Source organism: Dipteris shenzhenensis, chromosome 10 (genome assembly GCF_047967505.1).
Source record: "Dipteris shenzhenensis isolate YYH24624 ecotype China chromosome 10, Dip_SZ_1.0, whole genome shotgun sequence".
Taxonomy (NCBI): Eukaryota; Viridiplantae; Streptophyta; class Polypodiopsida; order Gleicheniales; family Dipteridaceae; genus Dipteris; species Dipteris shenzhenensis.
In genome coordinates, this window is record NC_141605.1 from 58019373 (window position 1) to 58042421 (window position 23049).

Sequence of the window (23049 nt, forward strand, 5' to 3'; positions counted from 1 at the left end):
ACACTCCACATAGATGTGTCTTCAAAAAGTATTTTCCTTGAAGCTTAGGTGGAGTGCTAACAAATCGAGGTAATGTCGTTGTATTTTGATCCATACCATCTACAATAACGCACATGTACTCATTTAGATGAGAAATAGCTTGCTCCTTCCAAAATACATATTTTATAATGTCGAACAAGTCCATGATGAAATTCTCTTTTTTTTGTATGCTTCTTTTTGTTTTGGAGATGTTGCACTCTCAAGTGCTCACTTTAGATCATCACAGTCATTGCACTTTGACATTTTTTGCCTCTTTGGGATTTTAACATGTCCAAATCTCTTTTTCCAAAGAGTATACAAAGTATGAAAAGATGCTGGATCATGCCCTCTTTGCCTTTGTGTTTCTCCAATAGAGTTCAATACTTCTTTTTTTGTCAAACCTATTGGAAGATGCATTTAAGATAGATGGGGTTGAGGTAAAGCATTTTCATGAATGTAGTCTTTCAAAATTGTTGTTATCGCAACCGTTGAGGCACTTGTTTTGGGCCTTCCTGTGTTTCCATGAATGTTAAATTTTACTCCATACTTTTCTTTATTAGCCAAATTCCAATAGATGCCATGTGATAATCCTGTAATAATGCGATATGCATTATTGCAAATACTTTTTCTATTTATAAGAGACCTTATCTGTTCTCTTGAACTTCGCCTGAGTATTCATTTCTTTTGCTCCCTCTCCTTTGCCAGACATGTTCTCTATAGCCCCCCTTGATCTCATGTAAGTTAATGGATCGCATGCATCTATACTTACAGCATGTAGATTGCATTCCTTTTAGCATGACATCTTCAATCATTACTCTTATTCTCTTTGGTTGCTTTTTTGGATCTACCTGGACTTGCTTTCATTTCATGCATCTATATGTAAGAGCAGATTGGTCTGCCTACCAATGTGGGTTTGTGGATCTTCGGGAGGAGGTACAGGGCACAAACTGTAAGAAAACAATACAACGTCTGTGCTCAACAGATAACAAGATCTCGTATGCAAGAGCGAAAAGTAGATAGTATGGAGAATCAAAATTTTGATTACTATAAAATTGATACAATAGATGGCGCTGCCTCCCAGCTCTCCCAGCTGTGCGCTATTGTGTGAGAAGCTTCGATGGTGTGCTGGAAACAGTAGAGGACGGAGGTTGGATGCTAAGGAATCAAGGTTGCTGTAGCCAATGATAATGATGCGCTTCACGGGCTTGCTCTTATATAGCCACCAGTCGTAGTCGGTTAGATCTAATTGGGAGACTGACCCAGTCGGCCCAAAATGGCTGACTGAAGGCTGAAAATAGGTCACCGACCACACGTTAGAACCATGGTGTAGAATAGCCATTCGAGATCATCTGGGGCTCCAAATGAGCCTGCAGCCTGAGAGTGGGCTGCCCTGAGAAATGCTCTATCTACCCTAAGTGTGGTCAGTCATGGGATGCCTTCCTGCACTTGCATGTAGCCTAGTTGGCAGTGTGCCAACTCTATCTGAAGCCGTCCAACCATTAGGCCAGACATGGCCCCCATTTAGTGTCCAAACTAGGACCTACCGGATAACCAAGCTACTCAAATGCCTTCTCCTCATATGGGGGGCTTACAAGTAGAGTTAGTTGGTTCCTGTGTAGTTACACGAGAGTGGAGCATTGACATCTACTATGAAGATAGTGGGAGAGAGGGAAGGAGTCTCACTTGCGGCTTTCTCACATGCACAATGGGGGAATACACACACAAGTGGAGGCTGAAAACAGTTTTCCTCTTCTTAGTTGTGTAAGCCAAAAGAAGTCTCATACAAAGAAATAGAAGAACCCTATATGTGGGTCTCAAACCAAACTCAACTAACTAAGGTGGCATACTAACTGAGCCACGAGCTAGAGTAGATAAGGATAGCTGTCATCCAACTATTATTCGTGGGCGGTGTACCAACTGCATCTGCAGCTAACAAGTCGGTGACATAAATGCACAACGGTCACCCTGGCATATCACGAGTGGAGCTCGATATCTCAACACTCCCCCTCGAGCTCAATCCCAATTCTTGCACACCAACCAAGTCTCTGAACTTGCGCAACTTCTTTGCGCCCAATGCCTTCGTGAATATGTCAGCTACCTGATCCTCTGTGCTGACATAAACTAGATCCATAAGACCTAGTAAAACCTTCTCCCGCACATAGTGATAATGCACCTCAATGTGCTTTGTTCTAGCATGATAGACTGGGTTATTTGCCAAGTGTATACTGCTCATGTTGTCACAATAAATGACAACTGGCCCATATGTAGACTGATGCATATCATAAAGTAGCTTATGCAACCAAGCTACCTCACATGCAGCCATTGCTGCACCCCTGTACTCAGCCTCTGTGCTCGACAAGGCAACTGTAGGTTGTTTCTTGCTACTCCAGGTGACTGCAGCACTCCCAAAAGAGAACACATATCCACTGGTAGATCGTCTATCAGAAGTACTACCAGCCCAATCAGCATCAGTGTATCCATGCAATTGTATCTGAACCCCAGCCTCATAAAATAGTCCATACTGCAATGTGGACTTTACATACCTGAGTATGCGTCTAGTCGCATCCAAATGCGGTTTCCTTGGAGCCTGCATAAACTGACTTACCAATCCAACAGCATAGCTTAAATCTGGCCTTGTAATTGTCATATAAATCAAACTTCCTACTATGCATCTGAACATAGTAGGGTCTTCCAGAAGCTCACCTGCATCTGTGCTCAGCTTCACATTCTGCTCCAAAGGAACTGAAATAGGCTTACAGCCTATCATCCCATATTTGGACAGCATGTCCAATCCATACTGCCTCTGCAAGAGCTGTATCCCACTTGGTGATCTAATCACCTCAATGCCCAAGAAATAACGTTGCTCTCCCAAATCCTTCATCTCAAACTTCTGCTTCAATAGCATTTTCACATGAAGGATATCTTCGTCACTATCACCTGTGATGATCAAATCATCAACATAAATGACAAGCAGCTTTCAACCTGCAAACAAACTCAGGATGAATAGCATGAACATAACCGGGTGGCTGCTCCATAAAGACCTCTTCTTGCAAATCACCATGCAAGAAGGCATTCTTTACATCCATCTGATGTAAAGACCATCCCTTTGATGTAGCCATAGCAATGACTGCTCTTACAGCTGCCATCCTTGCCACCGGACTAAATGTTTCTTCATAATCAATGCCATATGTCTGTGCATACCCCTTGACAACTAATCTTGCCTTGTATCTATTCACAGAACCATCATTGTGCTTGATCTTATAAACCCACTTACAGCCAATTGCATTCTTGTCTTTAGGCAAAGGCACCAATTCCCATGTAGCATTTGCTTCCAAGGCATCCATTTCTTCATCCATGGCTTTCTCCTATTTTTCATTTCCCATGGCTTGCTCAAAAGAAGTGGGTTTTGGTTCCTGTATCACTTTGACCATATAGGCATAGTGAATGGCTGTAAATCCATCATATTTCAGCCTATCCACAGGATACCTAGCTCTGGTACACCTGTGCAAAATAGGCTCACTTCCAGGTGCTCTCAAAACATCCATGGTCTTCCTTACTCTAGGTGTAACAATAGAAGGAATACCCAACTCATCATCAATGCTCTCTTCTGAGCCACTGGATTCACCATCCACATAAGAGTGACCTGCATTCACATCAAACATGGGCTGATCTACCTTCTCTTTTCCTTTTTGTGATACCTGCGTACCACTATCTGCATTACTTTGAGGAGATTCTCCTGATCTCAATCTACCTGTCCATGGCGAAGTATGTGAACCATTGCTAGAGGACACTGCAAGTCCACTGATATTTTGTGATTGCTGCTGTGAATTCTGTGCAGCATTACCATTTTGTGCATCTACATCAATCATCACATTTATTGGTTTATACCAGTTGCTCATCTCATCAAAAACAACATCTCTGCTCACTGTAAACTTACGAGTAGAAGGGTTATAGCATCTATACCCTTTCTGCTGCAGAGAATAACCAATAAAGATGCACTTCTTAGCTTTTGGATCCAACTTGGACCTCAACTCATCTGGCACATGAACATAGGCAATGCAACCAAAAATTTTCAAATGAGAAATGTCTGGTTTCCTAATCTATACCCTTTTTGCTGCAGAGAATAACCAATAAAGATGCACTTCTCATCTTTTGGATCCAACTTGGACCTCAACTCATCTGGCACATGAACATAGGCAATGCAACCAAAAATTTTCAAATGAGAAATGTCTGCTTTCCTACCAGTATACATCTCCTCTGGCGTCATGCCATGTATTGCTGCAGTGGGAGTCCTGTTCATTATGTAAACTGCTGTAGCAACTGCTTCAGCCCAATAATAATCTGGTAGATCTTTCTCATTTAGCATGGCCCGAGATACCTCTCCAATATGCCTGTTTTTCCTTTCTGCAAGTCCATTTTGCTGTGGGGTATGACTGCATGAATATTGCTGCTTTATGCCATGCTCCTGCAGGAAGGCTTGCAAACTCATTTGAGAGGTACTCTCCCCCTCCATCTGACCTTAGGCATTTTATTTGCAGGCCTGTTTCTTTTTCAACCATAGCTTTAAAAGCTTTGAAGTGCCCAAACACTTCACTTTTCTTTTTCATAAAATACACCCAAACTTTTTTGCTGAAGTCATCAATAAAAGTGACAAAATAGTGACAGCCTCCAATAGATGCAGCTTTAGTAGTCCACACATCAGAGTGAATTAATTCCAATGGCTTTTTACTCTCTTGAACATGCCTAGGGAATGGTTTCCTTGCCCGTTTTCCAAATTGACAGGCTTCACAAACCTTATGCATTTCTACAACCTTGAATTTAGGCAATCCTGCAACAATGTTTTGGGCTTGCATTGATTTAAGTCACTGTATATTAACATGACCAATGCGTTTATGCCAGATATCAATATCTGCAACTACACCGGTCCCATGTGCAAACATTGCTGCACTTAATTCAAGCATGTCCGCATCCAATGTAAACATCCTGCCTTTCTTCTTCCCTTTTGCTATCAAGCGACCGTTATTTTTCATATCCTCAACAAAGCATCCATGAGGATTAAATCTGACCTACAAGCCCTGCTCAACCATTTGACCAACAAAAACCAGGTTCTTGGTGATGTTCGGGACATGAAATACATCAGACAGGTATTTCTTTTTCCCATCCTGCACAGACAAAGGAATTTTACCAATCTGCACAATAGGATGTGCAGTATCATCACCAGTCTCCACAAATCCTGGTTTTTCCATTTTCCTTGCATCCTGCATCCATTCTGCATGACCTGTCATGTGCTTTGATGCACCTGAGTCAACATACCACACATCATTTCATTCTTCTGAACTTGTCAAAGAATTTGTCATATGCTGCACCATAAATAGATGCTCATTTCTATCATCACCCTGTCTACTAGAAGATGCATAATTGCCTTGCTGCAATTTTCCATTCATAATGTCATTCTGCTTTTTGTAGTAGTCCTTAGCCATATGACCCATTTTACCATAGTTGTAGCATTCAACATTGTTGTTTGCATTTTGGCCTCTCTGCCATCCACCACGGTCTCTTTGGCTCCCCCTGCCTCTAGAGTTACCACGTCCTCCTCCATAGGACTGGTTTTCTTGAGTTTGTTGCATATTCTAATTTCTACCACGGCTTGCAGATCGGCCTCCTCTACCTCTGCCTCTACCTCTTCCAGCATTTGAGTAGAAGACAATTTCTTTTGAAGTTCCTCCTGAAGAAGATGCACCCCCATTTCTTTGCTCTTCAGAAATTAGAAGAGCAAAAAACTCTTCAAAATCAGGAAATTTTTCACGGATGGCAATGGATGTCCGGAACTGTGCATAATCCTTTCCTAGACCATTCAAGGTCACAGAAACTAGATCATCATCTTCCACTGGCGACCCAATGGAAGCAAGTGCATCTGCAATTTTCTTCACCTTCATGTGGTAGTCATTTATGCTCAAATTTTCTCTCTGCACATTGTGCAACTCTTGTTTGAGCTGCATTTTCCTAGCTTGCGTATTTGTGCTGTACATTTTTGCCAAAGTATCCCATGCCTCCTTTGGCGTACTTGCATCCTGAATATGCACAATCATAGAATCCGAAATACTGATAGACAGCCAGTACATAACTTTTATGGCTCTCTCATGCCATCCTTTAAATGCCTGCATTTCCTGTTGATTGGGAACATTAGGAAGAATTGGTTCTTCTTCATTTCCTGTAATGAACTCCCAATAGCCTTTTCCCATAAGGAAATTCGTCATTCTAAACTTCCATGCCTGGAAGTTGTTCTTGTCAAGCTTTTCTGTGACAATCTGTGAAAGAGAATCAGACGCCATTACAGAACACTGCAAAATATTCTCTCATTGCGAAAAACACAGCTTTTGCCTCACACGGGCAGATCTGCAAAACTGATGAAAGTGGTATTTGACCACACAGTCACTTCCTAGTGATGATTTTGCATCAACAGGAAACAAGCATGATGCTGCAACTCCCAATATCTCTGCGCACAGGCATACAATGCAATTTCTGTAGCAACTTTTCACCAACCAGCCGAGCAGTGGTCGCACAGCAAAAACAGGGCCTTTTCTTGAGTGCCTGCGAAGAACTTCCGCCTTCAAAACGGGCCCCAAAATGGCCTCGATTTAGAAAAATAAAGTCACTAAGGGCTTTGGCCTTCCCCACAGCATATACTGTGCTCTCGCCACACCGCGAAGGGCATCTCAATCTGAGACAGTGCACTCTTGCACTTTTGGCTGTGCTACCTGCAGAGATTTACTCCCAAACTCGAAATAGGAAAGCAACACTGGTCCTCTTACCAAGACACCGCGAACTTGGTTTGCTTTTTTGAGCTCCTTACCATGAACAAGGCTTTGATACCATGTGAAGATAGTGGGAGAGAGGGAAGGAGTCTCACTTGCGGCTTTCTCACATGCACAATGGGGGAATACACACACAGGTGGAGGCTGAAAACAGTTTTCCTCTTCTTAGTTGTGTAAGCCAAAAGAAGTCTCGTACAAAGAAATAGAAGAACCCTATATGTGGGTCTCAAACCAAACTCAACTAACTAAGGTGGCATACTAAATGAGCCACGAGCTAGAGTAGATAAGGCTAGCTATCATCCAGCTATTATTCGTGGGCGGTGTACCAACCGCATCTGCAGCTAACAAGTCAGTGACATAAATGCACAACGGTCACCCTAGCATATCACAAGTGGAGCTCGATATCTCAACATCTACAACCCCCCCTTAATGTCCACCTACAATTGAACTTACTTTTTTCGCCCAATGCCAAGTCGATGAAGATGCCTCTCTAGCAAGTCTCTTCCAAGAGCCTTCATGAAGATGCCTTCAGCATTCTCTATAGTCGGACAGTACACCAAGTTGACCTCTCCATCCATGATGAGCTCGCATATAAAGTGATATTGAATCTCAATGTGTTTTGTGCGAGTGTGGTACACAGGGTTCTTGGCAATTGCCATGCAACTCTGATTGTCACATGATAACTGTGTAGGCTTGTTCTGCACTGCACCCATGTCCCCTAAAATCCCCCTCAACCACACTACCTCACAAGAAGTAAAACATGCTGATTTGTACTCAGCCTTGGTAGAAGAAAGAGCAACTGTAGGTTGCTTCTTGCTGACCCATGACATAGCTCTAGATCCAAGAGAGAAACAGTAACCTGTCACTGATCTCTTGCTGTCCACGTCTCCTGTCCAATCCGAGTCATAGAATCCAATCAAGATGTTGCCCTTGGTATAGGTGATGCCATAATCAAGTGTGCCTTTAATGTATTTCAGCACCCACATGATAAGGCAAACTTGTATGATTGAGAATTCATTGTGAATCATTCCTTGCAAGGTGGAGAGTCCCTCATTAGTGAGAATATTGGGATATAGGGATTCCACATCGAAAGTGAACAAAATGCAATCTTCTGGTAAAGTTAAGTCAGAAATTGCTTTGGTTGTTGCTTGGTACATTTCCCTGGTTGTTTCCTTGTCTGTTTCCTTGCTTGTTTTCCTACTTGTTCCGTTTATTCTTTTTGGTACCCTTGCCTCTTGCTTGAGGCTGTTTGACTGTTTGCTTCTCGTTTTTTGACTTCTGCTATGGAGATACTTTTTGAATATGTGCTTGAACCTGGTTGTGGATCAATTGTGCAATGGGTTCTTCCCGAGGCAGAGTCTTTGTATCTTCCATAGTGGCCTCTTGTGTTGCTTGTCTGGTAGATTGTGCCAATTCTTTAATGCGTTCTTATAAACATATTTTGATGGTCCAAGCATTGATTGCATCTCTTAACTCAACACTAACTTCATAATACCAACTCTTGAGCCATGTTGTCCAAGTAGTAGTGTTCACACCAATAAGTTTGATATCCGCAAGCTTGTTGATGAGCTGTTGTAGCATTTTTGTGAAACAACTATAGTAGTTTGAGTATTCCTTATCAAGTGATGCGGCTGTCACCGCTTGAACTTGAATAAGAGAATCTAAACAAGATTGCTTATAGGCCTCAGTGTGAGCTTTCAATTGGAGTTCTAGATTGGCTTGAGCAGTAAGATCTGGCACTTTGAGTTTGGGAGGCTTCAATTTCAATTTGTTGGGGACCTCTTCTTCAGCACGTTGTGCCCGCAATTTCACGAGAAAAGCATTGAAACGTTCCCTGCCTTGCATGATCTTCTTGTACTCCTCTATGGAATTTTTACAAAAGTTTGTAAGTTGAGGTGGCATAAGAAGATTTGGGGAGGAAACATCATCACATGCTAGTGATTGAGAGTGTCCTCTTTCATGTCAAGGGGGTTTATTATCCAATCAATCATCACGAGGATGTTTCCCTGCTAGCTCGACACCATAGGGATGATTGTCGAAGGCAATAGTCTCCAGCATGATAAAATTTAGGATTAAAAAAGCTGTGATGGAGTGCTGCAAAGACCACTTGTGTAACTAAACTGTTGGCTACCTACGGTAGCAAAAAATGGAAAAAACGAAAATTTTGGGGGCTGGGTACATGCTTAAAATTGTGTCTAAGAAATTATGTGAAAAAGTTTTTGTGAAGTGTGCATAGGTGCTTAAAGTTCTAAGAGTACAAGAGTAAGGTAGAATACTCAAGTACTAGACACATAACAAAGCAACCAAATGCTCATGGCCAAAAGAATGGCCAAGAGCACACACGGTACATGAACGAATTGATTTTCAAGTACTAAACATTCAAGCAAGCGAATAGTACATGAGCAACAAGTTGCACACATACCCCACATAAGAGCAATACATGAGCAAAAAAGTTGCACAAGTACCTCACACAAAGACACAAAGACATGCTTGTTTTATTACAAGAGAGGTCTTGCTCCAAACTAGTTTTGTTTGATCTCTCAAGCTCTTCAGTGGAGCACCTCTTGAAATGTGATACAAGAATGAGAGTCTCTCTCTTTATATAGAAGTGGGGAGGGCTAGGGTTTGCACCATTGTATATGGGATAAGTCTCTCAACTTTACATAGGGTTTAGGATGAATTTGGAAAAGTTGATGAAGTTTAGGGTTTAGGGTTTATAAAAATATAAAAAGATGTGTAGTAGTGAAGCATGAGTGATCGGACAACTGTGGTAGTAAAAAATGGAAAAAATGGAATTTTCGGGGGTCGATTACATGGACATTGGAGTGTGCTTTAAGAAGTGCGAAACAAAAAGTGTAGTGCACTTTTTGTGAACCATAAGTGCTGAAAAAGTGAGTGTTTGTGAAAATTGTGCGTGGTGTTAAGTATTTAAGCATACATGATGGAAAATAATGGGGCGTAAGGCTTAGGGCTAAATGCAAACCATCCTAGACTCTAGCACAAACTACCCCCAAAGTTTTGGGGTCCTCATGTTCCCACAATTACTTAGGAAAGGGACCCGAGCCTGAGAGGTCTCATATGCCATAAAGGCGGATGCTCCATGGGGTGTCTTAGAAGGTGAGACCTACATGGCCTAGCTAGATGTAGGCATCTTAAGACGTGATTTGACAAAAAAAGATCGAAGATTTTGTGGATTTCTCCAGCAAATGATTAGTTGAGGTAGATGCTGTAACTCAAGATGTTGTTGGCAAAGCCGATGAAGTTTAGGGTTTAGGGTGACCACCAAGTTTGAAGCTCTTGTGTTCTTTGAGTAGTCAAGCTTAAGAACAAGGGGGGTCCTTTTACCCACCGAGGCCTGCCTTTTGGAAGATCCTTTGAGTAGAGCTGATCTCATCTTGTAGTGATTTTGTTGAAGCAATTCCGTAAACTCTTATCTGGGTAGCCACAAGATTTGAGGCATTGGTAAAACAAGATTCTAAGCCTCTTGTAGCCTTCAAACGTGCTTTCCCTAATGACATAGTGGCAAAGTTCTTCGATGATAAAAGACTCTTTTTGGTGCTTCGGATGCCAAGAAGAGTAAGGAAGATATTGGTACCTCTTCAACTCTTTTTGGTAGCAACTAGAAGAGAGCTTTCTTGGGAAAGAAAAATCCGGTCCCTTGAAAAAGTGAATGTCCAGAATATCAACAGAGGATAGATATAGAGTAGCATAAGGTAATTCTGATGCGGTCCCAAAAATCTTCTAAAAAGGTATTTGTCTAGATTAGCTGAAGACCCTACCCATAAGTTGAATGCATCATCAATGTAGCACGTGTAATATAACATCTCTAAACGAGGCTATTTAACTTCATGCATGTTCTCCATGTGACAAAGGAAAAGGCAAGCATATACCATGGCAAAGTTTCTTCCCATAGTTGTTCCTCTTATCTGATGCCAGAATTTGCCCTTGAATTCTAAATAGTGATTTTTTAAAACCAAAGTGGCAAGAGAATGATGAGGTTCAATTCCATTGTCTTCAAGTCATTCCTGATCATCTGCTGCAAGGTTGTGAGACCTTCATCTGTGGGAATACTAGGACATAGAGATTCCACATCAAAGGTAAAGAGAATGACATCTTTTTGTAAATGCAACTTAGATTTCTTTCAGCAGAGTGATAGAGTCCTCGAGGTAACACTTATTTAATTAATTTTAGACTCATATGTCTACATTTGGACCAATCCTAAAACTCCTTCCCAAATGAAAAGTTTACTTTATGAAAATGTTGTTTGAGAATCAAAAGTTTACTTTTTGGCACTGTCATTTCCACGTAATAAATTTCAGAATATCTCTCTATAATGTTGCACTTATAACAATTTAAATTAATAATTTAATAGAAAATAATAGTTTAATTACAGTTAAATTAATAAAAGCAATTTAAATATATGAAAAAATTATATATATGCATGCATGCATGTATGTATTCATGCATGTAGGGATGTAAGTATGTATGGTCCATGCATGACATTAATTTACCATAAGAGTCCTATAAAGTCTTCAAGATATCATAACGGTATTAACAAACACCTTTTGAGAGTTTAAAAACTCTAAAATCTGGTAGGTATGGAGTCACACACGACACTACACATGCATGCATGGAACGTACATGTCTTTGGTTCCTCGATGAAAGGCCATTGATACATATGGTGGGACGAGTGCACTTACTATCCACATGGCAAGGGCATGCTCTTAAGGCTTTTATATTTATATTTATATAGTTAAGGTCCATGTATGAGATTAATTTACCATTTGAGTCTTCTAAAATCTCCAAGACTTCATAACGGTGTTAATAAACACCTTTTAGAGTTTTGGAACTCTAAAATTGCCAAGACACCTTTGAAAAAATATGAAGAGGGGAGAGGAGAAGAATGGAGATAAGGAGAGAGGGCACAGCTAGAGAGCACATGACAAATGACTAACTGTACACTAAATTTAGTTGAAAATGTAGAATATACACAAACCCATTTAGGGTTAGGGGATCTAATCCTTTCCTTTATAGCACTCTATTGGGTTAGTGCTATGCACATATGATCATGATGCTATGCACATGATCACATGATGTTGAGCATGAACTCTCAACAACTTTCCTCAAGATCAACATCATGAAGTAGGCCTTCCCTCAAGATGATGATTCTAGGGAATCAAAGAAGGACTGAACATTACATTCCATCACACATCTTTAATGAGAATGTCCTTCCTCTGCATCAAACCAAGAGCTAATCGGTGTTTCTTGAAAAGCTCTTTACCAAGTGGTTTGGTAAAGATGTCTACAACATTCTCTTTGCTATCACAATGCTGTAGTGTGATGTCACCAAGTAACACTCTCTCTGATGAAGTGCTCTCTGACATCAATGTGCTTTGTCCTAGAGTGATATACTAGATTCTTGGCCAATGCTTGAGCTAATTGACTATCACAGTATATTGTTGTTGGCTTTGACTCATTAAAGTAATCAATTTTTGACAATAGTCTTCTGAGCCATATAGCCTCACATGCACCTGTAGTGAGTGCCCTATATTCTACTAAGAAATAGTTGGTTGTTTGGCTGACAACCATGATATAGCACCTTGACCAAGGAAAAATGCATATCCCTGTGTTGATCTCTTGGTCTCATGATCTTCGGCATAGTCATTGTCACAGTATCCATGCAACCATGAATGACTTCCTCTGTATTCTATCCCAAACTGTCTTGTACCTCTGATGTATCTCAAGACTCTTTTGGCTATATTCGAACGAAATTTTTGCTGTGTGATAGTCATATATATAAGAGATCCAATGAGCTCCCTATAGTATCTATCATTAATTATAGGCTTTTTTGAATCTTTAGTAAGTTTCAAATTTTGTTCCATGGGAGTGGCTGCAATATTGCAATTTGCCATATGAAACTTCTTTAGGAGACTATCAACGTACTTGAGCTGTGTGCTATCTGAATCTCTCCAGAACTCAATTCCAAGACAATAGTGAAGGGGGAAGCGGGAGGAGGGAGGGGGGAGGGGAGGAGGGAAGCAGGAGGAGAGGGGAAGGGAGGGGAGAGAGGAAGTGGGAAGTCCAAGATCTTTCATATCGAACTTTGTAGATAAGTCTTGTTTTAATTTTCTAATGAAGCTATCCTTGCTTCTGGTCACAATCAGATCATCTGCGTACAAAAGTGCAATAGTAATGTCTTCCCCTTGAACTTTGTAGTAGAGAGTATGATCTGCATTGGGCCTCATGTATCTTAGATCAGCAAAATACTTGTCAATTCTAGTGTACCAGCTTCTGGGTGCTAAATCAATCAAACACTTCTAGAAAATACTATATTATTACATATCATATAAAATAGAGCATTTTAAATATGCTTTAAAACACTATGTAAGACTACATTGCCCTATTTATGAAAGATCACATCTACCCTACTTAAACAATCTTTTATAAGTAGTAACTTACAACATTTTTTCAAATCATGCTTAATTAACTTCAATATTAATTTTACCTTACTAATTTTTATTTCTAGTCTCAAATCTACCTTTAAATATGATTGGTATACCTCTCTACAGCCAGCAAAAGGAAAAGGTACGATTGCTCTCAAGTAAGATGGAGTTGTAAAACAATTGTCCGATGTTCTTTATGTGCCAGATATTAAGAGGAACTTGTTGTCTGTTTTTGTGATCACGGATTGGGACCTCAAAGTTCAATTCGATAAGGATGGTGCACAAATTTTGGATCTTCAAGGGAAGGTCATTTGTAAAGGTACACGGTGCAACATCTACGAACTCTCAGTCTTCAGTGCTTGAGCCGATGTGAAGAACACTAAGCTATGGCATGAGAGGTTTGGTCATCTAAACCTTAGTTCTTTAAAGGAGATCCATAAAATTGGAATGATTGAAGACCTACCAGAAATTTCAGATCTGCCCGATGTATGTGAAGCTTGCATGATGGGCAAGCAGCATCGGCAGCCCTTTCCTAAAGAGACCAGCAGGGCAAAGGCTCCCAATCACACGGAACTCTGCAAAAAGATGGAGATGGAAGCTTTGGGTGGTTCCTACTACTTCATGATGCTGATCGATAACTATAGTAGAAGGATATGGATATACTTCTTAAAGACTAAAGACACGGCAGAGAACCTCCAGCCATTGAGGATGAACCATCCGAACACCGCCAGTCCAAGAGATTAGAGGAACAAAGAAGAGCACAGGAACACTTGGTCAACCACGCTTTGGTGACAGAGGTGATCCGTATTGGAAGAACCCAAGTGTCTTAAAGAGGCACAGGGTGATGATAGGTGGATGGAGGCTATGCAGTCGGAGTATGGCTCCATAATGAAGAACAACACTTGGGACCTTGTGGATCGACCACCAAAATGCAAGGTAATCGGCACCAAGTGGGTGTACAAAACCAAGTACAAGTCCGACGGCACGTTGTATAAGTACAAGGCTCGGATCATGGCAAAAGGATTTGCACAGGTACATGGTTTTGATTATCAGGATACTTTTGCTCCCACAGCTCGACTAACCACAATTCGTAATGTTTTGGCTTTAGCTGCCCACGGAATTTGGCCTGTGATTTTGATGGATGTAAAATCCACCTTTTTGAATGGAGATCTCAAGGAGGAGGTATACATGGAACAACCACCAGGTTTTGTGATCCCTAGTTTCCCTAGTTTAGAAGGTAAAGTTTGTAAACCAAAGAAGGTAGTTTACGAGCTGACACAGGCCCCACGAGCGTGGTACTAGTGAATTGATGCCTACTTTCTTCAAAACAGGTTCAGCAGAAGCCTATCTGATGCAAATTTATATATCTTTAGAGAAGGAGGCAAGAGTATGATCGTGGTCCTTTATGTGGAAGACCTTGTCATAACAGGGAACCATGAAGAGAAGATCTCGCAAACAAAGCATTTGCTAGGAAGAGAGTTTGAAATGACGATGCATTTCTGTTTGGGGATTGAAGTTTGGCAAGAGCCAAAATAGATCTTCATCTCACAACTGAAGTATGCTGGGGAGAGATACTGAAGGCATTTCGTATGGCTGAGTGCAAGACAGTTGGTACCCCTATGGAGGTTGACGTGAAGCTCTCAAACAAGGATTCATCACCACTAGTGGACAAAGTGAAGTACAGAAGGCTTGTGGGTAGCTTGATTTACTTGTGCAACATGCGGTCGAACATCAGCTTTGCGACTGGTGTACTAAGCAGGTTTTCCAATAAGCCCTGGGAGAACCATTGGAGGGCAGGGATGTGAGTGCTGAAATACAACAAAGGCACACTTGATTATGGCATCACCTATACCAAGGGCAACATCTTGACCAGATTCTGTGACTGGGATTGGGCAAGAGACGTGGACAGTAGGAGATCAGTGACAGGTTACTATTTCTCACTTGGATCTGGAGCTGTGTCATGGGTCAACAAGAAGCAACCTACAGTTGCTCTTTCTTCCACCGAGGCTGAGTACAAATAAGCATGCTTTGCTTCTTGCGAGGCAGCACGGTTGAGGAGGATTTTGGGGGACATGGGTGTAGTGCATAACAAGCCTACGCAAGTATCATGTGACAATCAGAGTTGCATGGCAATTGCAAAGAACCCTGTGTTCCACGCTTGCACAAAACACATTGAGATTCAATATCACTTTGTACGCGAGTGATGGGATATCTCAAGGTGTATGCCCCAGGCACACCTTGGTTTCTATGTGTGTGTGCTAGAGGCACAGTTAGGTGCCCATAAGCACTATTAGGTGGTGGTAGAAGCCACATAGAATGATTGAGAGAATCTAGGAGCAGATTGAGGAGATGATTGTGGAGCTCAGAGGTCATCAGTGATGTCAGTGATCATGTAAGAGGTGCCTACTTAAGGACCTCACCTTTCTTCATTCCATAAGCAAGAATTCTCAGTTTGTGTTCACTCCATGCTTTCCTTTCAGTTCACCAACATAGTATCAGAGCACTTTGATCCTCCTTGAGCTCACTTGTGCCACATCATCTTCTTCTTCATCTTCACCATTTCTTCCCTTTCTTCCCAAATCTTTCTAAAGCTTGTTCTCCCTCGATCCTCTACCATTCTCCAAGCCCTTCCTGTTGGAGATACCCCTCGTTTGGGCAAACTTCCACCTACAAGCAATTGAAGAAAAGACATCTCTATTGGTCGCCATTCCCCAAAAAGTGCATTTTTTTGTCATTTTTCTGTTGCAGAATACTCCCTGCCTACTGCACCATTGCTTGAGCCCTCTTAGGAGTAGATGGGCGACCTCAAGACAAACATTTTGAGTCACTTTGCAGCCCATTTGATTCAGTAACAAAGGAGAAAACGTCAAAACACAAGGTTCAGCCTCTGGCAACTCCCCCAGGCAAAACAGCATGCCATTTCGCCCAACCTTTGTGTTGGATCTTCTCTAGTATATGCACTTTCTTTTGCTTTAGAAAGCCCTTTTTTATTTGCTTTAAAGAGTGAGATACAAGCCCTCCAAGTTCAGGCCTCTGTTTTGGATAGTTTTGACAAGGTTATGAGTTTGATGCTACATTAGATGCTACTTTAGCATTTCTGAGGTTTTAAAGTATTGAAAAGCATAAGTACAACTGTGGCTACAACTTTCTTTTAACTTGTTATACCTGGATTTGCTTGGAATACTTTCATTTAGTCACCTCTATGAAGCATGCAAGTGAAAGCATCATTGATTTGTAGTATGGATTTTGGTTGCAAGCATTTGCTACTCTAAATGCTTGTATTTTGAAGCTCTTCAACTCTTTCTAGCCTTGTAAGAGAGTAGAAACTACCCATTCTAGGTTAGACCCTCTCATGGCTACCATCTTTTTTATGGATAAGTTCAATGGTAAGGGCTTTCACACATGGCAGATGAAGGTTAAGTTTGCATTGATGAGGGAAAACCTCTTGGGGCTTGTCAAACCGGCCTCAACTTCTTCTTCAATAGCCTCCAATGCTGGAGAATCCTTAGCTCCAACATGCCCAGCAAGAGATCTTGCTAGAGAGGAGAAAGCCTATGGCATCATTGCTCTTGCCTTAGGAGATGACTATATTCATCACATCTCTGACTTAGAGTCTCCTTCTGAAGCTTGGCAGAAGCTTGACATTATTTTTGATGCTAGCTCTCACCTCTCAAAATTGTCACTTAAGATTGCCTTCTTTGAATTGAAGATGGTTAATGGCACTCCTTTGGCTACCCATGTCAATTACATGAGGAGTCTCATGATTCAACTTGCTTCTATCAACTCTCCAAGCACTACAAATGATGCAATGGCAGTGTTGCTCAAGAGTATGCCTGAAGATTATGATCATGTTGTTACCACTTTGAAAAATCTTCCTAATCCTAATCTTGAAGGTCTTATTTCTGCTCTTCAAGAAGAAGAAAGGCACATGGAACTCCGGAGAGGCAATGACATAGCCTATGCCATAAAAATCTAGAAGGGCAAGTTTTCACCTTGCAAACATTGCGGGAAGAGTAATCACCTCTCAAAAGGCTGCTTCAAGATCAATCCATGCAAATACTGTGCAAAAACAATCACCATGAAAAGATTTGTAGAGCCAAAAAGGAAGCAACTTCAAAGCCAGAAACTGCCAATCTACTTTCAGTTGATGTGCCTCCACAAGATGAGGCATCCTATGAAGATTATGCTTTTGAATCATCTCCATATATGCTCCAGATCTCTCTTTTTTATGTTGAGTCAAGGTATTCAGCCTGGATAGTCCTCCAAAATGAATGAAATAAACTATTGTGTGTTTTGTAAACACCTCTGGTCACCATATGATGTAGGCCATGTGTATGTGTTTTGCTCCATGGTACCTCTTGTAGACATTGTGTGCATGTACATGCAGGGGAGATAACCATTGGAAGGTCTTTTGTATCCCTTTTGTTTACTTCACACCCTTGGGAACCCCTTGCTAGCATGAGAACCTAGCCATAGATTTATCCTTGACCACCATGAGATGGCATGAGAAACTATAAGACTAGATGTATCCCTGACATAGCCTGAGGCATTCCCTTGAGGGGGGGTATGATGGGATATCTCAAGGTGTATGCATCTACAACAAAGAAAAGCTCGTAAGTGATGGTGAAGAAGTAATATTTGGTAGGCATGGAAGAAGATGTACAAGAAGAGGAGATAGAGGAGCGAAGCAAAGGAGGGGTAAGACGAAGGAGGGATAAGACGAAGGTGGGACGGCGAAAACACTATAACAACGTTGTAGCAGAGGGGATGAAGAGGAGAAAGAGTGAGGGAGAAGGGAAAAAAGGCTAAAAGGGTTGAAAATAGGAATTTGGGAGTAAAGTTGCAAGGAAGCTAGAAGTAGATTGATATTCAAGGCTGAAGACATACAAGCTCTGCCTTCAATTGAGGCAAGGGGGCTCTTATATAGAAGGGAGAGTCCAACGGCTAGCTGTATTCCACTTAGTTGATGTGGGAAGCCTTGTACATGAAGTGACTTAAAGGTGAGGTGACTTAGGGTCCTGTGAGGGGACTTTGTGCATCATTCGGAGGACTAAAAGGATCAGAAGGAGCATGAGAGGATGTGGGTGTATCAATATATTCAAGAGGGGGATTAGTGTAGTCAATAGTGAAAGGAGAAGAATATTGATGAACAATCTGTAAGTCATTCAGGAGTGGCTTCAGTACTTTCTTGAGTTGTTCACAGGCTGGGAGGATTACAAGAGTTCCTTTAATGGTGAGGACCATTTTTGTGGTAGAGAATCCAAAAGGAAGATGTCGATTAAGAAAATCATCACCTATAATGACCATATCAACTGCTTGAGATTCAAGCTAATAGAAGTTGATGGTGGTAGACTAGCCTCCAAGGGAAATAGGAACTTTAGAGGCAAAGCGCTTGCAAGATATCACACCACCACCCATGGTAGAGCCACGCATTTGATCATATGTAGGTAATTTTGACTAGTAAGGTGGAGGAAGTGCTCTATATTTACAAATATTAAACCCATATCTAGTATCTATAAGAGCAATAAGTAAATATGGAGAGACATCAAGAAGAAGGAGCTATACATTGACCAGCCAAGTTTTCATGGGATTACGTACTGGAGAAGCAGGTTGGGTGAAGAAGTCATGGAGGGAGAAAGCACTAGCAGAGGGAATAGAATGACCAGATGGACCTGCTTCTGTAGAGAGGGAGTAGAGCTTACACTATGTGAGATGCTCTGTGACTTTTTGATCAAGAGAGTCCACTAAAGATTGGAGTTTTGTGCAGATATCCTTGATCATGGTGAGGTGGATCTTTAGCCCCTCAATGTTGATGCCGAGACTTTCAAACTGATCATGGCAGGATGGACATTGGAAAGTAAAGGGCTCAGGTCTTGTAGGAGGAATAGAATGGGCATGAAGGGTGTTAGGGATCACTAGCTGTAGAGGAGGAACTGCTGCTGAGAGGGTGGAGGTGGGAATACGCCAAAGGGGTTGAGGTAGATAATTAGGTGATGGATTAGGTATATGCATAGAATGAGTTTGTTTGAAAGAAGAAGGACCTGAATGCAGAATAAAAGAAGGATTGTGATGGGTAGGAGATTGTAAGGAGCATTCAGAAAGTTCCTTAGAGGGAAGAACCCTTGTCCTCTGCCATGGCCACGTCACAGGGAGCCACGAGAAGGAGCTTTTGAGTAAGACTATGGAAGAGGATGCTCATCAGGAGTGTCACTGGAGCTGGTCGAGGATATTTCGATATTAATATGGAAAGGATCACCATGATGAGGATAATTTATCAGACTATAAACATGAGGGTCATCTTCATCTAACCTTACCATGTGAGAATAGTCATTTGAGTCATATGATCATCCATCTAATGAGCAAGACATTGTGGAGTGTCAGATTCGGAGCATTCAAGTACTGACTCACCAAATTCTCCTTGAGATACAAATTCTCATTGGTCTAGATTTGCTACAAATGAGAAAATCCCCTTGAGCTGTTTTTGCTGGGAATTGTGCAACTTTTGAGAACCATCTTTAGCAAAGTGGCCTTTCTTTCCACAAATGGAACAACCAGAAGTTTTGCTGGATTTAAATGGTCATTGTCAAAGAAATCTTTGAGGCCCTCGGAAATATCATTTGCGCCAATAGAGACAACAGAGCTTTGGGATGGAAGATGTGCCATAGAAGCATTTGGAGTGTCTAGTAAAGAGGTGTCAATAGGTCTTGGAAGAACACTGATAGGGGTAGAATTTCTTTTGTCCTACAAATTGATCACATATTGATGCAAAAATGCCAATCTTTTTGAGTCGTTTTCAAAGAGATTGCTCAATACATTGGCAATGAATATAGACCTGGACTATTTGAAAATATTTGCAAAAGTAAAATCTTCCACAGTTTTGTGGACTTCATGAGGCATATTATTAACATTGATAATTTTGGTCTGAGCCTCAATAAGAGCGATTATAGAATCACCAATCCCATGAGGTAGGCTATATAGATGATGGCACTTAGCAAAAGTATCAGAAAAGAGGCCAGCCATATATATCAATTGTTGAGCATGAGCATTACAAGCTTTGAGTTGAAAGAGATCACAAAGTTGTAGTGCAAAAAACTCATTAGAAGCCTGTGAACAATCATCAGTAAATGTGGGAATGAACTGGTTGGAGATGGCAGCAATCAAAGCATCTGGGGCATTAGGCTGGCTGTTGCCATCAACACTTTGAAAGATTTTCTCTTTAGAAGCATCAGATAGAAATTCCCACCAATTACCAAGGACACCAATAAATCCTTTTGTGGTTTCAACAGCAGCATCTCTAAGATTCCATCTATACACAGTCACCAAAGACATCATATGACCATAAAAGATCTTTAGCAAGTCTTTCATTGCTTGTGGGGAAGTAGCATCGATATTGAGTATATATCCAGGAATTAATGACTTATGCATTAAATTCCTTTGTAAATCAAACTGTTCATTGAGATCTCCATCCCCATAAAATGAGTCTGGAATTCACCTCGCATAAATTGAGAACCAGGGGCATCATGGAAGGTTGTGCGGCGACCATGCCATGGTGGTTGCTGCTGCTGCTAGGATTGTTGTTGACTGGCTAAGGAGGATTCTAGATTTCACATCGGATCTTCTTCCATAGACTCAATCTTGACTCCTTGATTCATATAGTGAGTGGGGAGTCCGATGGTAGAGGCAGATCTTGGAGAATTAGGAGGAGATTGTGGAGGGAGCTGAGGAGGTGGCAAAGGCATAGGAACAGGTTGTTGTGGAAGATCAAGTGAAGGGATTGCTTTATAAGGGGCACGTGGGACACTATTAGCAAAATGATTAGGGTCAGTCCACTCTCGTAGATGGCCCCAGTGCTAAGTATTATAGTACATAGGAGAGGTTTCAGCAACAGGCTATGGGTTCTCATTAGGAAGAGGGTCAGGAAAGATGGGCCAAAGCATGAGGTTAGCAAATTTTTTGGGGCAGAAGGATTTATCAATAGGACTTGCTAATGGTGAAGGTAAGGAAGGAGGAAAAGACTTATGTAGAAGGGTAGTATGTACATGAGAAATAGAATCAATAGTCAACTGTTAGAGTTCTTGTAGAATAGATTGAATATTTTGGTCTAACTTGCCAACATCAAGTTGTAAATCATACAGTGTGGTATAGCAGGCATCCAAACATACCTGTGTAGCCAGATTATGTGAATTTCACTAGTTGAGTTGTTGATGTTCAATAGGCATGTCAGCATCTATCTCCACCAAGGCATAAGGTGCATGAAAACCTTTAGCTCGAGGTCAATTGACAGGGCAAACCATGTTCATTGGATGAAGTCATTCAGAAGCAGTAATATTGTCATAATTTGTATGGTGATGAGCTAGGAGATTGACCACGGTGGTACGCTTGTATTGATGAGTTGCATCGTCTTGGAAGTGGGTAGCATTCATAGAGGACATCCAATCATGAATAGCTTCAGCTTTCTCAGGCAGTAAACTCTGAGAAGAGGCAGCTTTTTCAGATGTCAAATCTTGTATGTCTTCAAAGGCTCCAGTGATTGAAACATGGGAAGAAGAGGGGAAAGAGAGATGCATGACTTTTTTCCCACGGCTATGGCAAGGATGGAGATTGATCATAGATTTAGAAGGGGCATCTTCAATCTGAAAAGTAGGCAATTGGGAAGAGGCTTCCTGAAGAATAGACTGATAATTCATTTCCCATTCGGTTGGCATGGTCACATTAGCATTGGTGTTACTGTACAAAACACATTCATCTTAGGTGAGGAGGAAGAGGATTAATAGTGGATACAAGACAATTCACACATCGGACATGGATGGCCCAATACTCTGAGCGAGGCTTCATGGACAAGCCTTTAAGTTGTACATAAAGACATAGTGCAGTGGAGAGATGTGGATAAGCTAAAGACATTTTGAAGTTGGGATAAACTATAGTATGAAGAGGCTCACGGTTTAGACTACCATGGATAAGACCAATCCGTGCATATTTTAGGCAAAGGTGGTGAGTATCAACAAGGCTAGCCATACAAGGTTTAGGGTTTAGGGTTTAGCACAACATTAGATAGATGTTGTCTCTATGCCAACATGGACTTAGGTGGAAGTGTGTGTAGAGTAGCGACAAAGCTCCGCTTGTACTTGCATAAGGCTAGAAATAATCCCTCTTAGAATTCCAACTTGCATGTCCTACATGCAACTCCTACATGCGAGTTCTACAAGCGAGTTCTACAGCAACTCCTACATGCGAGTTCTACATGCGAGTTCTACATGCAACTCCTACATGTAACTTCTACATGCGAGTTCTACATGCAACTCCTACATGCGAGTTCTACATGCAAGTTCTACATGTAGAGAGATAATGTGTTGCAATTCCTACATGCAGAGAGAGAAGCTCTCCAACTTGTATAAATACCCCATAATGGAATGAAGCCAAGACTCTTTGGGGCATTGTGTTGAGTTCTACTTTGGTATTCCAAGCAATTGTCTCAAGTGTCCATGCTTCCTTACACTCCACGTCCAAAAGCATGTCCTAACCTTGCAACTCCTCCTCCCCTCTCCTCCAACCTTGCAATCCATCCTCTCCCTCTCCTCCTCCCTCCTTCTCTCTCCTCTCTCTTCTTTCCGCATGCTCTTACACCTTCTTCCTCTCCCACTCCTATGCTCCCCCTAAACCCTTAGTTCCTTAACCCTTAATCTCCATGATCTACAAGGGAGACGAGTTCTCCACCATGTACTCTACTCTAAACTTTGGAACCTCCTTCTAAACCTTGGAACTCCTTCTAACCG